Raw genomic sequence first — 17,814 nt, 5'->3', positions numbered from 1 at the left:
ACTGGCTGCGTTTGGGGAGTACACAGAGGTCTCTACAAATAAACACACTGTCAAACACACACACACACACACACTGCCATTTTCACCTTTGCCCCTGCGTCTCCTTTTCAGCCTTTATCTCGCTCATGCAGAAATGCCAGTTTTGGCACAGAAAAATTCGACTCTAAATGAGCATGTTTGCAGTACAAGTGTCTCTTTCTTTTAGTATCATAGTAGAGAAGATATATCAATTGTGGGAGGCGACTATCTTGACGTTGCATCAGCATCTTATCTTTTACATCTCGTCTTGTGCTTGTCATGTTGTTATAAGAGGATCCTAGATTCAGCACATTTTTTTAAATTACAGCCTTGCCACTAAAGCATTCTGAATGCTCAGTTTAAGACGCTCTGCTCTTGGCCGCCACTGTCCGTCGCTGCCTCAACCTCTCTCTGACAAGGAGATGAGGAGGGGGGAGGAGAGAGAGGCCGGGTAAAGCTGTGTGTGTGTGTCAGAGAGAGAGAGAGAGAGAGAGAGAGAGAGAGAGAGGTGGAGAAAGAAGGGGGTTGGCTTTAGTGTGATGTGAATGGAATAGAATCAGCGCAAGAGGGAGGAGGACAGCACAAATCAACCTGCCTCTTGACTTTAACAACAGAATAGAGGAGCCGGTAGACACAGAGATCGGGAAGTGTGTGCGTGCTGTGCTTTTTTTATTTTTATTTTTGGAGAGAGGAAGAGAACAGCAGACAGGAGGAACTGAAGGAGGAGGAGAAGGAGCCTCATCGTGGAGATAGATAGCAGAAAAATGCTGTCATGGGGAGAGAAGGGGAGGGAGTCGGCAGAGAGGAACAGGATGAAACAAGGCAGGGTCGAGCAGAGCTGAAATGTGGAGGTAAGCCTTTTCTTTCTCTGTTGAGAATATGGAGAATTCACATTCCAGCCTCACCGTGTCCTCTTTCTGATGATAATGAATTCAGATGGACGGATCCGCACACCGTGTATGTCACATACCTCTGTACAGGCATGCTCTTATACTCTCAGAGACAATGTATGAGAGCAATAGAGGATATGAAATAATGGCTTAGCATTATCATATCACCGTGCAGCTCGTCCTCCCTCTGCCTCTCTTTCATTGTGTTGCTGTCAGCTCTTTAAAAATGCATTTTACTCAGTGAGCCCTGTACATACCATTTACACGCGACATTGTAGGTTTGAATCCAACCTTTGTCGCATTTTATCCCCGGCCTCCCCCCCCCCCCCCTCCTTCTTTCTCCCTCCCTCCCTCCCCTCCTCCTCCTCTCCCGACACTAACCCCCCCCCATCATCTTTCCTGTCTCCCTCCATTGTGCACCCCTCCAACGAGGCAGGATTGTCTTAAAAATTGTGACATTGTCAAGAAGCCACTGCGAAACCTCGCTGTAGAGCGCTCCGTGGCTGCAGGACTCAGAGATGAGGGGGGCAAGGTGGAGGAGGAGGGAGGAGGAGGGGGAGGGAGGGATGGATGGATGGAGGGACACTGAGAGAATGAAAGAGAGACAGAGGGGAAGAAGATGCAGGAACAAAAAGAGGAGCAGGATCTTTTTTTTTTTCTCTAGATGCATATTTGCACAGATATAAAACCCATCAGTGTGCAGGGTGTTTGTGTGGATGAGGAGCATTGTAACACTACTGCATGTGGTGAGCACAAACAATGATGGAATGGAGAGCCACAACCGGAATTGGGGTGTTGTTTTCAAGGTGGCAGAGAAAATGAGGGATGCGGGAGTCAAGCTCCCCATCCTCCTCCTCCTCCCCCCCCTCCTTGCCACCCCCTGCACTCTCCAATTTAGGAAGGGGCTGTGTGTTTACGAGACGTTAGGGTTTCAGGGGATGGATAAGGCTGCTGAAGGGAAAGAAAGGCAGGGATGGAGAGCTCTGGGGGGAGAGAGAGAGAGAGAGAGAGAGAGAGAGAGAGAGACAAGCAGCTTACATAAGCCAGTGCACTCAAAGGACGGGCCATTTAATTTACATTGAGCCGCCTTCAGTGTGGTATACGCTGTGGTTGACATTAGCATTTTAAACAATAAAATGCAGTTCGACCTGACATGACGGAAGAAAGGACTGAATGTGACTTGGTGGCATTGTGTTTGTGTTCCTGGCCAGACCGGCAGGAGGGTGTGATGTTTTTCATCAGGGTCAACTTTGAATACGAGGTTCCATCGGTCGGTGCGTTAGTGTATAAAAACCCCTCTTGCTTTCCCGTCCCCACAGTTCTACTGTATGGTAAATGATAAGTGTCTGCATGAAGTGCTCTGACATTCGTCCAACTCTGCTGCTGTCCACTTTTGTTCTCCTGCCGTCCACTGCACTGCATTTCCCGCACAGCACACTGTAAATCAAAATCGTCAAACTCTCATTCAAACAGTATCAAACACAAACACTAGCTGCACCTCAATCCTGAGTACTTGTGTGTTCTTAGACTGAGCAGGTGCACAAAATCAGAATTTAATTAAAGGGCCTACTACTAGCAGAATAACTGAAGCCATTTTGGCCTCTGAAGTCAATAATTTGCTATCTATCTCCATGAAAATTTAATGATACACTTTTTGCAGAACAGAACTGCTTTATTAAATGCCCTCTCTCCTGAAGATGCATTTTCTAAATCAATCTGATGGAAATTCACTCTCTTGGTAAAGTAGCAATCAGCACCAGTTCGATTTAATTATTTTCCATAATCTAATCACCTCAAACAATTACATGTATGACATTAACATGTCCGCATGCTAGTAAAGAGTGGCAGCTACGTATGTGAGAACTGATAGGAGATGTGTGGATTAGAGCTAAAACAAGATTTTTTTTAGGATTTTCATTATTGATCAATCTGTCGTAGTCAATGAATGTTTTAACAGTTTGGCTGCAAAATCACAAGTTCACAGAGTAAAAGCAGACCGCTACAATGCTTGTTTTGTCCAACAGTTTAAAACTCAAATATATTTAGTTTACTGTCATAGAAAACAAAGAAAATAAGCAATTTATCGGATTTAAGAAGCTAGAATCAGTGATCCAAATTGTTGCAATCAATGAATTGACCCGTCGTTTCATGTCACAGTTTGGATCCTGTGACATGAATAATATGAGCACATTTTGTGTTTTAACTGTCTGTCAGTCCTCATGAAGTTTCTGCATTCATGTGTTGGTTTTCTTCAATCCAGCAGTAGTGAAACTGAAGGTATCACAGCTAATTGACACAATTTAATGTGAAACTCTGAATAAATCCAAAAACACTCATGTAGTTTCTTTCACAGGCTCATAGATATAAACTGAAATGTCCATTCCTAAAAAAAAAACATGCACAGGAGTTGTTTTTTAGTGCAATAATTTATAACCAAGGAGTGTCTTTTCCCAGGAAAAGCTTCTTCTGTGGTACTATTCCAGGTTGAGTAGGAGGGGAGCAGAGTCAGAGGAGACTCTTGAATCGATCGGCCTACTTTTATTTCCTGCACCAAACAAGAACCAAGAGAGCTTTAGTGTGTTGAGTACATGTGTGTGTGTGTGTGTGTCAGATTTTGGTGCTTTTGTTTCGCAGAGCCATTAAAATAATCCTAAAAGCTCCCTGCTGAGGCCAACCGTGACCTCTGACATCAAAAAGCATCATTATTGTTGTTAAACCAAATCACACAGAGAAGCAAAGAATCATAGAAGAGAGCTACGTTGTTGTTGTTGCTTGTCCTTTTAAATGCAGGTGGAGAACTGAATAACCTTTATGTGCTTTACACTGAATAATGATGAGGTCACTTTGTTAGCGGCATCTCAGACGTGCTGTAAGACTGAGTCACTGTCAGGGCCGATAGATCCAGGCTAATGTCTGCCGGGATTTAACTTTAGCTCACATTGTTTGTTCTGTTTCTCTACAGAATGATACTGCGACTTTAAAATGGCTCTCTGTGTCTTCATTTGACAATACAAACTCACAAAAAAAGTTATTTTTTTAAAGTTTGAGATGCTTCCTGAATACAAGGAGATCCATACATCTATGTTTGTTTTCTGAAATCCAGCGTAGATACGAGCAATGTGACTTTGATCTGCTACAGTGACACTGACATTTATATGAACATGCTGCAAGGTTACTAGGCAGATTTTGTTCTGGTCTGAGTCAGCATCGTATCATTCCTCTCGTTTGGAGCCATTTTGCATGGCTACACCCCGGCAGGCTCCCTGTGGGGGCTCAGTGAGGAAGGCAGTTGGACAGGCGGAGCCTTCTCCTCATCAAATGGCAGGATGCTGGCAGTGTAAGCCTCTGGGTGGATCCTCTTAGCTTGTGCTCTCTGTTGTCACCTGTCCCCTGTTGGCTGCTGCTCTCAAAGTTTTAGGCCTTATTGGTTTTGTCCGAGGCCTTTTTTTAGTTGTCCTTTGCAGAGTAGGACTGCACAGTTGAGATGAATTAATAAGACAAACATACAGTGAGATCTTTTTTTTTTTTTATCATTTGGGGAGCTAATTCTCAATGGCTTGTCTTTTTCGTAAGATTTAAAAAACGTCCCAGGGTGATTTTGGAACACCCTCTGTCTGCACAAAACCATTCTGTTAAATGATTAAAATGACACAAAGGAATAATAGTTATTAATATCCTTTCACAAAATCCATCGGCTGTGACGAGCGTGAAGTCAGGGATGCACAAAGAAACGGGTGCTTCAAGTACAAAGAACATAATCATTGTTGATGAATAATGTTTTAGAAGAGCTATTTGAATAAATGATGGTGTAATACTTTTGATACCCTTTGTACTTTCCGTGGAGAGAGAAAATAAGAAATGTATTTCTTATTTCTGTATTAGATTGTTAATACACAAAAATATTTGATTAATTTCATAATAATTTATAAACATTCTAAAATACAAACTGCCTCTCCCCCCAAAAAGATAGAATAAATAGAATAAAACATAAATAATAATAATAAAATAAAAATTACATACATTAGAAATTGGTTTCTCAAAATAAAACCGTGACATAATATTCCTAAAATTTGTGGAAACTGCTGCCTTTATGAAAGATATTTATGTTGCATCCACTTTTTTTTATATCTATCTATTTAATTGTATACAACTCAACATATACCCCTTTCACGTGTTGTTAAATGTCCTATATAATTATAATATTTTTTCTGCTTTTTGTTCCTACTCACAATGTCCCGCTCAGTTATGTCATACATACATTAAACCATTAAGCGGTGCAGTGGCTCCTTCTCATTGTTCATGTTGCTATTACAGGAGAAGTGCACTCAAGGGTATTCTGAGCCACTGAAAGCAGACCAGGACCAGCCATTCACGCTCACACCACGTCACCAGATAGAGATAAAAAAGGCAGAAAACATCCCGCCCTGAGAGAATGTAAAAATACCCACATGAGGTATATGCTATTCTTGGGCTCGTGCATGAAATATTATGAGATTATTGGAGTATTTATTTAAGGCGGAGAGGCCTCTTTGTTCTGTCACAACTATGAGGAGGAAGTTGCAACCTCAACCGTTTCATTTACATGCTAAAGGCAGCGCTAATAAAGAAGTGAGGCTGAGAGCAGTTTGAGCCGAGGCCTTTCAGTGGTGCACTGTCTGTCTGCACACAGGAAACTGACGTGACCTTAGAGGGGAGCAGAGTCTCCCACATTTGCTTTTATTTTGAAATTATTCACCGCACCACTTCTTATATTCTTTCTTTAATTTGACACAAACATGTGTCTTGCAGTCACAGCGGTTATGCATCAATTTTATACATTATGCACAAAAATTAGCACCAGAAATGATGACGTTTGCTCAAGGCGTTGCAGGTTCTGTCTGTGATGGCTCAGTGAATCACCATGCAAACATTAGTGAACACTAGCAATTCACATGAGCAGTTTCCTGGTGACACACTGTGTGTTTTCATTCACAGGTGTAAAGCCACAGACTCAAAGAACCGGCTTCTTCTTATAACAATAGCTTACATGGTATCACAGTAAATCAGCCGCTGTCTGCACCACCTCAGTTAGCATATTGGTGCATCAGCAGCTCTTTTTTATGTAGGTCAGAAGGTGCAGAGCTGCTGGTGTAAATGACACAAGGCCACCAGGCAGGAGAGAGGCTGTAAACTGCAGCAAGTGCTTGTCAGTAATGTGCAGATGTAAAGAGAGCACCCCCACAGAGCATTTTATTATTTGTTACTAGCTACACCAGCTTCAAGGTAAAGCTGCAGGTTTTCATGCAAAAGCAAGAGTTCTGGGTATAGGGCTGGGTGGATATAATAGTTTATCATCTTTCAACTAAATCGTATCGTGATTAGATAATTCATCGAGAGCCTGACTGATATTAACAGCCGATGGTATGTCAGTATCTATCAGTAATTGTGTGCCTGATATAAAAGATTTATTTTTACAGGACTTATAATTAAAAAAATATTCACAGGCCTTGATTTCTTTTTGTGTAGATGATTAACTGATAAATGAACTATGAAAGTCAACACAAGATGATGGTGTCCTTCTCCCAAAAAAGGTCCTCATCCATGAATGTTTTCTTATTTTTCTCTATTTTGGTTCTTACACCAATAAGAGGATAATAAGATAATATCAATAATCAATAATAAGAGGAAAACAAGAAAATCCTAAGTGGGATTCATGAAACGTGTGCAAAAAAAAGTGTGTTCTCACCTGCAATAATGTTGACGAACTGTGTTTGACCTAAAATCAGATGCACCTGACAGACAATTTGCATTTAGCATGAGGAAACACTCTGATAAACCCATATAAGAACAGCAGACTTTAATGCCGTGTGCAAACCAACATCCAAGCCACTAGCATTTTAAAGGAATTGTTAAACTCAGACCAAAGAAGAAAATAAAGAAAAAACGGCAGCAAAGACTGAAAAAAAAAACCCAGAAGTTAAGCTTCTAAAAAACAGAATAAATGCTATCTTGTCTGCCTTGAGGTTAGGCTACGGTCATCTCACAGAGTAACAATGGTGATCTGTTTTCAAGTTAAAATGGCAAAATGAGTCAGGACAGGACACTTCACCGTTAAAAATACAGTGAGCGTATGTAAATGTAAATATCAGCAAAAACTGTAATTTTTTACTGAAAAATCCCATTACTTTTAGGGTAATTGTGTCATCATGACATTTCTCCATAAATTGTACATGAAAATTTTATATTTACTGCAAAACTATGTGTTTTCTACAGTTTATGACAGTAGAATTCAAAGTTTTATGCTATTCTTTGATTTACGGTAATTAAAAGTGTCTACTACGGTGATATACAATATTTAATTTTACAACCTGATGCAATTTGACAGTGTTTTACTGTAATTTCTACAAACATTTTTTACAGTGCACAAACACCACCACATCACCCTCGTATCTTCAGGTGGTGTAGGGTAGGGTGGAGGCTCACCATGGTGCAGTACACATTTTTTTTAGTTGTGTATAAAAGCTTGCCACCTGCCGTATCTAGGATATAACCACCACATCAGTTTGTGGATACAGGCCACCCTCTGCTGGGTCTGCTGGGCCTCTAAATGTTGCCAACTTCATCTCTAGTTTTGAGTTTCTCCAGCTAGGCTAGCTTTGATTTTAAATCTCCTGAGATATTTCTTCAGTGTCCAGCCTCTCATTTGCACTTGGGTCCTCATTGCATTCTGACAAAAGGCTAATAGGCTAATTTAGTCTTAGTAGGCTGTTTTATCTTCATTGTAAGGCTCAGAATAAGGTTTACAGCTCCATTCTGATCTTTTTTCTTGTTTTTTGATAGGAAAGTTTGCTGACGCCTGTTATAAGCTATGGTAGAAGCGGATTGTCCCACTAAAGCTTAGGCTAAATCTAATCACCTTTAACAAGTGCAAACATTTAACAATAATAAATCAATGGACCTCGATACTTCTTCTTCTGTGTTTTCATAATTATGATCAAAACTGGAGTCTTAAGATATTTTTGTGCGTATCAGCTTACCTGTGGTCCAGAGCACTCTTAAAAAAATATCTTGGGAAGCAGAAAGTATTGATCAATGCCACAAAAGATCTTAAATTACTCGAACAAATGATTCATGCATGAGGCCCAATAATGGCAACTTGTGTCCCCTAAGCTCATAATGGACACGTGCTGAACCAGTAGTCTGTAAGTGTGATGCAATCACTTAGAAGTGGCACATCAGCTTTTGGAGATTTGCTCCAAATTAACAAAGATTTTAGCAGAGAAATGGGGATGAGTGTGGGTCCTGTTAGCTCCGCAGCCATTTCATGGACACTGGGCTGGATTTGCAGCGGACATTAGGGACAGTGAGGAAGCAGAGGAGGTCAGCGTCTCTTCCTCTGGAAGTAGAAGAGGTAGGGTAACAGTTCAGAGTGCTATTAAAGCAAAATTGTGCAATCGTTTTTTCCTTTGCCTCAGAGCTGGTTACACTGATGACGGAGGAGTAAAAGTGAATCGTGTCCCAACATAATAGATGCAGTCATGAAGCTGAGGGTCAGTTCCTTTCCCTGTCACACACACACACACACACACACACACAGACACACAGACACACAGGGCGGTCACAGAGAGACAGCTGCTCTTCCTGTCACTGTGTGGACAGTGTGCTTCATCTACAAGGCTTTTATAGAGTCAGCAAAGGCGCACAAAGACACACATGCACTCAAACAGTCTCACATTTAGGCCTTAAACCTCTCTGCCTGTCCTTCCGTCACACACATGGCCCGCCACAAGGTGTATTTTCAGATACACAGGAAGTGGCAGTGCTCTGCCAGCACACAGTGTTGATGTCATGGCAAATAACATGTCAAACAATAGCTCCAGTTAGGTACTTTCTTACATTGTAGCAGAGCAGCACGTAGGTTATGTTAGAAACAATAGAGCTTTAATTTGTATTCGAGGGTGCATCAGTGTTGGGTTGTACTATTTTTTACAAGAGGAAGTTAGGTTTTAATATGGACAATACTATAGAGGGAGCTTTTCTAAGCATACTTCCTCTTTGCATTACTGAAGGGGGAGGTCCACTGATTATTCATCCACCATGACTTAAAAAAACAAACAAACAAAACAATGTCTACATGCACTGATTTGTGCAACATTCATATTTGCTGCTCAGCGTCTGAAATGACTACATTTTTGCAACTTGTTTTTCTTTGTAAAACCACGTCTCTTTACAAAAAAACAGCCAAAAAAAGAACTGAAACTGGACCAGACACCATTAAAGTCACATGGATGACCTCAACCATATTGGTTTACTGTAAGACATGAGGCAGACATGCATAAGGAAGTCAGACACACACTTAGGTATAAGTCAGAACAAATCAGCTCTGGTTTGTGTGTGTGTGTCTGCATGTGCATCTCAGACTGCTTCAGAGTGGACAAGGGAGCAACCAAACAATGAATAATTAACATCTCGGTAACCCTCGCCCCCTTTTGCCAAGCTTCATTAATAATTTATGAGGCAGAAGACTTTATTTTAATTTTTTTGAAGGACACATTGAAAGGAAGGCAGCTCTTCTTGAAATAAAAAGGTATTTGCTTTTGGAGAGATGATGCTTCATCCTGCAGTTGAGCTCAGAGGGAGGTTTGACCTCCACATACAACTAGAACTACAGCACAGCTGACGCAGACAAAGACAGCATTTATCAACTCTTTTTCACCATCTGCCCTTTTAAAGTCGACATATTATGATCATTTTCAGAATCGTACTTGTATTTGGAGTTTCTGTACGTGTTTACATATCTGTCTGAATAAACCTGCATTCATCCTCCGCTCCATTTTAGCGACTGTTTCTTTAACCCTCTGAACCCCAACAAGCTGTTTCAGGGCTTTTTTTTTGCTCTTTTTACATTTTACTCACTGTGAGCTTGTATTTTACTGTAATATTTAAGTCCTGCACCTCTATGGAATAGGCACAATCCTGACTAGAAGTGGGAACAATGTGCAGATGTCTTTTGTGCAGTATAACACAGTTATAGTAACATAAATAAGAAAAACAGAAAAAACGTTAACATTTTTTTTTTAATGGAATTTATCTATATAACACTTTTTGCCTTTTTGTCTCACAAATATTGTGGGAATTGTGTCTCCACATGCTATACATATTGAAGTATTTGCATTTTTACGACCTCTCCTGTCCTTTCCTCTCTGCTCTGTGTAAACAGATTCTCAGTGAATATTTGTCACAAGACCATTCGTCTCAGAAGAATCAATCATAGTTTCACAGTGTCACTGAGGAGCAGAATTTAATGTTTTTAACAGGATCTATATACTCCAAACCGTTTGTTTCTGGTGATGTTTTAAATGAGACATGTAGAATGAAGTGATATGACAGAAACATCACAGTTCCAAGCTTTGTTTTGGTTACTTTCTCTAACTCACTTTCATAACCAATGATCCATTCAAGAACTGTCAGAAATTTCAAATTTAGATGATAACGCCTGTTTTTACAGTTTAATTCTGTGATAAATGGTGTATTTTTGGCGATCCTCTAAAGATTGAACACTTGCAATCATGTTGCCATACCTCCTTTTTGTAACATCAAATTAAAACCAAACTTTGATTGATGATTTTCTTTAGTTTGGCCCATGTTCCATCCACTAAGGGGGCAGGATTTCTAACCTATACTGCAGCCAGCCAACCAGAGGAAATTTAGATGTTTTTGCTTCTATTTTAGGGAGCTAATTTGCCCTCGATCTTTATATACCTTCTAAGATCTGCACTTTCTACCTATATACAGCATAGTCCCTGTAGCTCATTTAAAAGTACAGTTAATAAATACGGTCTGTATGCATTTTTTCATTTTAAAACGTTCACAATACTTTATAGCGTGTTGTTCTGCTTTGTATAAAAATGTGACATGGTAATCTGTCTTTTTTTGTAAGATAGAACCTTTAACATTTCCACAGGTTGACATATTTTTCAAGCAAGACTTTTTGGAGCTAATCCAGCCCCTTCTCTGAAATAGAAAAACTAAATTTAACTTGCAAATGTGTTTGCCGTGAACCCTAAAAGATCCAATTAGCATCAATATGCTGCAACATAACTGACAAGACAAAGGTGTGGCTGTTTGTTGTGATGCTTCAGTCTGCACATGATGTAACTGTTCTTCTGTTATCTGTCACCTTAAAGTGTTGTGAAAACATCATTAAACCAAAAGAAAAGAAGCGCAAGTAGCAAGTAGTGGTGATGATACGTGTCATATTTAAGGCTGAAATGTGTGGCTCGCACAGCTGGGAAATGAATGATTATCAATGGCAGGATCAAACTGTCAGTTACAGTCATACTTGGCTAGAGTGCCAGTCTCTGTTGCTGCAAAATATTGCTCACAATAATGAATTCCTTCAAAAAACCTGCCTGTCTTGACTGTTTTTTTAAACCAGCCCGTTGAGCACCAGTTGCCAGGGAAGCAGGCTTATGTGTCTTCTGGGACCAATAGCTCAGACTGACGTTTGCAAACTGTTTGAATGAAAAAGAGAGATAAAACACTGTACAAAAAAAGAGAGTGCTGCAGTGCCATGCACTTAGCAGCCTCTGGACTTGGCCCAGTTCACTGTCCGCAGTGTGGTAAAGGGAGGGGGGGAGTGAACTCGTTTTCTGAATCAGATCCAGCCACATTAATACACGTTTACTTTCTTAAAAGCACTGCAGCCAGGACAGATCATTGTCACATTCGGCAGCAGAGCACGGGTGCAACCTGATCTCAAATGTTACAGGGTTGCAATGGATCAATAAAAGAGAGTGAGACTGCGCCTGGCTTTAAATTCCTAAAATCAATCACTATTAGGAGTTGATTTAGACCTTGTGGTTAAGGATTGGCAAGGCAGCTTTTAACTAAAAGGATAGACAGCGACACCAGAGCAACTGACCTCCAGTTTGAAAAGCTGGACGTTTAATCTTTTTGTTTTCTTTATTTTGTTTTTTTTCCTTTCACCAGAAACAACGAACAATGAAAAAAGAGAGCAAATTAAATGTGGTGGAGATGTTCCAAAGGCATTCTGTCGGTTAGACATCCACTGAGGTGCAGAAACACGGAAGTTGGTGTTAGTGCTGGTTTCTGCGTCTTTATGTCTCGTTTTAATGTCACATGTCAAAGCAGCCGGCTCCTTTGAAAGACCGTTTGTGTAACATGTGGAGACAGGCTGCGTATTTCACAACTTTGCTCTTCAATTCTGACAGAAAGAAAACAACCACGACATCAAGTTGCATGTCTGAACGAACAGTCGCTGCAACTTGATGTGGTAGAGTTGATAAGGCTGCAGCAAAGCACACAAACTTTTGTCACTGATCACATCTAATTGCCGCTAAGCTGTTAAGCCGATTTCGGCAGCTTCACCTGAAGAGAAAGCAGATCCCAATCGTCTACATCAAGGACACTATCTTTCTTTCACTGTTAGATCATTCAAATGACTGCACCATCAGCGTTGATTGTGATGCAGGGGTTGCGTTGACTCCAGTTAACTGGCAGAAAGCAGAAAAGCTGCTCATTCATGCTGCAGTGAGGCTGCCATAGGTGTGGAAGTGTTGGGTAGAAACGATGACGACACTCATCCTCTGCAGGGTTCAAGAGTCAGTCGTCTCTTCCTGTTTCACAGGACGCAGACTTGCATGAGCCGCTGCAAAATAAGTCAAGAGACCATGACTTCCCCAAAACGGTGTGTGTTTAATAGATAGATAGATTTAATCTCCTCTGACTTCAGCTTGCGTCCTGACGCTGTGCACCAGGGGCCCATTAACCTTGTCCTGGACTGAACCAAGAAGTGGGCCTCATTTAGTAAAACCAAACCCCGGCCTGTCAAAGTGAAAGCAACACTATAGAAAGAGATAAAACGATGCAGCTCCACAACTTCACATTTCCCGTTCTGCTCCGAGGCTCCCGATGCTGTTATCACCTCTGATGGACACGACTGAGCTCTGCACACAAAGAAATTGATTTTTCAGCACTAAAATAAAGTCTAGAGTTTATCTAGAGCATGTGAGCACAATACTAAAATAATTACTGTCCGCTGGCTGCGAACGGAGCTTTAAGCTCTGAGATGCAGGATTAAACAGTGCTATCTACATGCATTATTGAGTTTCTGTGGGACGGGGACGGGGGCGGGGGCGGGTCTGGTTCTGTGAAAGGATCTGTGGAGGGCCGCCTCCACTGAGTGTTTTAGTGAAAGCTCCAAATCTTTAAAAACAATCCTGGAGAGCATCAGCTCCACGTCTGGGTCATCCCTCCTGGAATGATCCTGTGGCAGAAGAGCGAAACAAAGACACAGTTTTATTCAGTTTATTATTTAAACTGATGCAGTGCTTGAATAGCACCACACAGACTGCGACTGTCTGCAAATTATTGACCAAACAGCTGTTTTTGTGAAGCAGTCTGACCATATGAATACATGTCATGTGATGCATGATTGGATTCATGTGGCGCGTCAGCTTCATTTAGATCGGATGAAAGGCAGAAGAGTGACTGTTGAGACCCCGATGATATATGGAAACATCAATAAAATGTATATGGCAAAACAGATCAGATCATGGAGAGTTAAAGGGATAGTTTGCATTTTTTTAAGTGGGGTTGTATGAGGTCCTTATCCATAGTCAGTGTATTAACTACAGTAGATGGCTGCACTTTCTTTTTTAGGTGTAATGTAGCCACCTTAAAGTTTGTGTACGCTATATTAAGAATATTTTTACTACTTTACCTTTCCGTCAGACAGCCCTGTTTAACTTCGCACGGGGGAAACTAAAGCTTTTCGATGTACTTTTTAAAGCCACCAGACCCCATTGACAAAAACAGTAATTAGTTAGTTAGTTTTCTGTGTTATTGTGTGTCTTTAGTAAATTCAAACCAACACTTTTAAAACACAAAGACACTAAAAGATAGAGGCAGGGGTAAAGCAGCAACTCCAAGGCAAAATTACTGGTTTTGTCAATGAAGTTTGGTGGGTTTGATGAAAAAAGATTTGATGAAAAAAGAGAGATTTCCATGTTTCCTGTGATTACAATGCATGTCGAGATGCTATATAAATACTGCAAAGTGTCAAAACGCAAATCCACCAGACTTCTTTGACAAAAACAGTAATTTAACCTCAGAAAACATGGGAGTTGCTGGTCTAGCGCTGCCTCAATCAGTTAGTTTCTGGTTTTATTGTGTGACTTTAGTAACCCCCAACTAACAGTTTTAAAACACTAAAGTTACACAAAAACAGAAAGATTGAGGCAGTGATAAAGCAGCAACTCCAAGGTAAAATTACAGTTTTTGTCAATGGAGTTTGATGTAAACATAGAACTGCTTCAGGTCCACTTGCATAAACCTAACGTCTGGATTGAAAAATGTTTAAACTAATGGAAATGTTAAAGGTTCCATATTATAAAAAAAACATATATATATATATATATATATATATATAAAGCAGACCTAGATGCTATATAAATACTGTGAAATGATTGACTGATTAATTGATTGATTGATTTTTATTTGATATTAGTTAAACTACAAGACTGAATGAATACAAACCTGCATCCCACAGAAACATCAAGGATAGATATATCTTAGACTTCTTTCCATTGTGCTCCTTGGTCTCAAATATATAAATAAATACAACTGTGTAAAAATTCTAGATAAATTAAATAAATAAATAATAAATAAATAAATTATCAAATCTTACAAACCTAAGCTTTAACATTTTCTGAAAGCCAGGTTTTTTACCTTTTTCTTAAAAAGATGTCCACTGCCAGTGCACTTGTTCCAACACACCGATCCCATGAAACTGTATGAAAGTATCAAAACGCAAATACAAAAAATAAAAAAAACCCGTATTCACATAAACAAGGCAGATAAAATATTATACCTGTAGAGTACACTTAAACTAAGTAAATAAATTCACTATGGTTAAGTACATCAGACGACTCTACTTCAAGAAATTCTAACTCTCCCTTCGTGCCAAAAGAAATCAGCGAATCAAGTTCTATGCTGTTCCTCCTCGACGCCATTCAGTACAAAATGTTTAAGTGGTTCCTGCAGAGCAGCCCAGCGAAGGGTCAACTTTGTGTCGATGTGGCGGTAGAGCTGTGGCTCAGGGAGCATCGAAGGTCATGCACAGGTTTCATCAACTGCTCCACTCACTGACATGGAGAAATGTCTGCTGTGAACGTGGGCGAGTGCATAGAACTGTAACTCTACAGAAATTTAGCTTCCTCATTCAGGAGAAAGGATGGTGGATACTACCGGATATCAGATGTGAAATAATGACAGTAAACTAAATACTATCAGTTTTGTTTTTGAGTTTGCTCAACTCAGAATTTCTCTGGCACGATTGTAACGCCGCTATGAAATGTCAGCTAATGTTGTGACCACAATTTTGAGAGTACCTGTAGCCATTAGCATTGATACGCTAATGGCTACTCTTGTAGCTGTAACAAGCAGCGCGGCTAGCATCAGTTAGCCGCTAGCTTTCGCTAATGACCGAATTTCACAACAAAGAAATAAGAGTTAGCAGAACTATTGTCCCTTGTTGTGAACCCCAACTTAAAGATATAAGTAACAACAACTCACCAACTTGTTTTTGACCAGACAACTGGCTTCCTTTGTTGTGCTAACTTACATTATTGCCCTAAATGTCAATAATTTATATTTCCGAGTTTTACCAACTTAAATCACTGTTTTAGGCCAAAAAATACAAGTTGGCTTTTTTGCAGTGAGGCAGCTAAATCATAATGACAGATAATCCTCCCATTACAGGCTATTTTCAGCTGTAGTTTATTTTAACCAAGTTGCAGATATAGAAAATGTTCTTTTTAGTTCAACATGTCAAAAGTACTTAGAAAGACAAATGTTGTGTTCTGGAAACAATTTTTATACCAGTGAGATGCGGCATTATCAGAAGCCATGTACGTTTACAGTCAGCTGTAATGAAGGCCTTGGGAAAGAGCTTCCTGCTGCTGTTTATCATCTCAATCCTTCATAAGTTCTTTTTTTATTGGCACTCAGTGGGTCCTGCTATTACAAAATGATCATTTATGATCATATTAGGGTTTGGTTTAAGCCACAGCCAAAACATTATCAGCTTATTAATTATTTAATGAGTTTTTTCTAGGGAAGCATTTTTTTGTTTTGTTCAAAAGGGAGTTGTTTAAACATTGGTTTTGTGCTAGGAGGATGTACAATTACATTAAAATTGTCAGGCTAGCAGAAATATATTAACAAACAATGGGTTCCCAGATAAATGGAGCTGAAACTGAGGGGGCAGGGACAAAAAAAACACTTCAGTTCCTCTTCAATTTGTACTTGTATGTTAGGTGTATCGTCACACACTTCTCTATAGCGGTAACACAGACAGGACCGTTTCTCTTCAAAGTGTAATAAGTGGACTAGTGAAGATTTGACTGAAGCCGTCACAGATCAGTAATGGTAAGAAAATCTTGCTTTTAAAATGTTTGGCTCCTCAGTTGATTCTGATTCAAAATGAATGTGTTTATTACCCTCAACCAGTAGTAAACAGATGTAAAATAAGTTTGTAACAGAAACTGAATCACTTTATGTAGCTGTGAATAACAAATAACGTAGTGATCAAAGTTCTGCGCGCTTCCTCTTCAAAGCTCGTTACAATTAAGTCCCGACCAATTAACAACCTAAAAAACAGCAACATCTAAGACCACTTTGGCCTCAGTTTTCTAGTGTTTAATTGTATTTTGCTTACTTTTTGATCAGCACTAGGTACTTAGAAGCCATAATAACTAATTAGGAACTAAAAGTTTCTTTTCTGAGGGTTTGAGGCAGCCAATTAATATAACTGGTGTCAAACAGTTCAAAGTGTCAATTAAAGAAAGAAGGCTGTGTTTGATAAAGTTAGATGGCTTCTGGTATACGGAGATACATGGTTGTAGATAAAGTTACCAAAATCACAGTAAATGTTCCCACTTACAGCCACGATTGTGCTGATTCTATAGAGCTGCAGGACTTATATATTTTATAAATTGCAGTAAAATACAAGGCCACAGTGAGTAAAATTTTGAATGAGCAAAATGTTTCACACTAAATAAATATTGTTATTACTGTGTATACTGTGATCATGTTTAATACACTAAGATACTTGTTCTTTACTTTTTATTTTACTTTATACTTCTACTCCACTACATCTCAGTTTCTTTATGTGTTCTCCTACTTCTTAAACTGAATAAATAATTTACAAACCCTCTCGAAATTAGACACACTTATTCTGAATTTGATGCATTCTGTTTTTATTTTCACAGTATCCCAATGTTTTGGGGGTTTTAGTAAAACACTGACAGGAAACATATTACTGCACAGTGGGTACTTTTACTTGTCATACTTTGAAACAAAGCTTAAAATTGTAATTTTTATGTGAAAATCAATGAATGGATCATAGGTTGCGAACGTTTCCGTCAGAAAAACTAACCAAAACGAAGCTAAAAATTGTGATATTTCTGTCAAAGTCACTTTATTCTACGTGTCTAATTTCGCCAAAAATAAACCGTTTGTAATAACTAGATCCTGTTAAAAACATTAAGTTCTGGTCCTCAGCGACACTGTGAAGCCATGATTGATTCTGCTGAGACGAACGGTCATGTGACAAATTTTCACAGAAAATCTGTTTACACAGAGCAGAGAGGAGAGGACAGGAGAGGAGAAGTTGCATGTGGAGACCCATCCCCCCCCCCCAATATTCATGCCACTTGTGAGAAATATGTTGTATTGATGAATTACATATCATTCCTTTTTTGAATTATCACCAAATTCTACTTGTTTTTTTATGATTTATGTCATTATAACTGTATTATTCTGCCAAAATACATTTTTGAGCTGTTCCAACTTCCAGCCATGATTGTGCTGATTCTATAGACCTGCAGAACTTATATATTTT

Source organism: Centropristis striata, chromosome 15 (assembly GCF_030273125.1).
Source record: "Centropristis striata isolate RG_2023a ecotype Rhode Island chromosome 15, C.striata_1.0, whole genome shotgun sequence".
NCBI lineage: Eukaryota > Metazoa > Chordata > Actinopteri > Perciformes > Serranidae > Centropristis > Centropristis striata.
The sequence above is the reverse complement of the archived record's forward strand: the minus strand, read 5'-3'. Positions refer to the sequence as shown.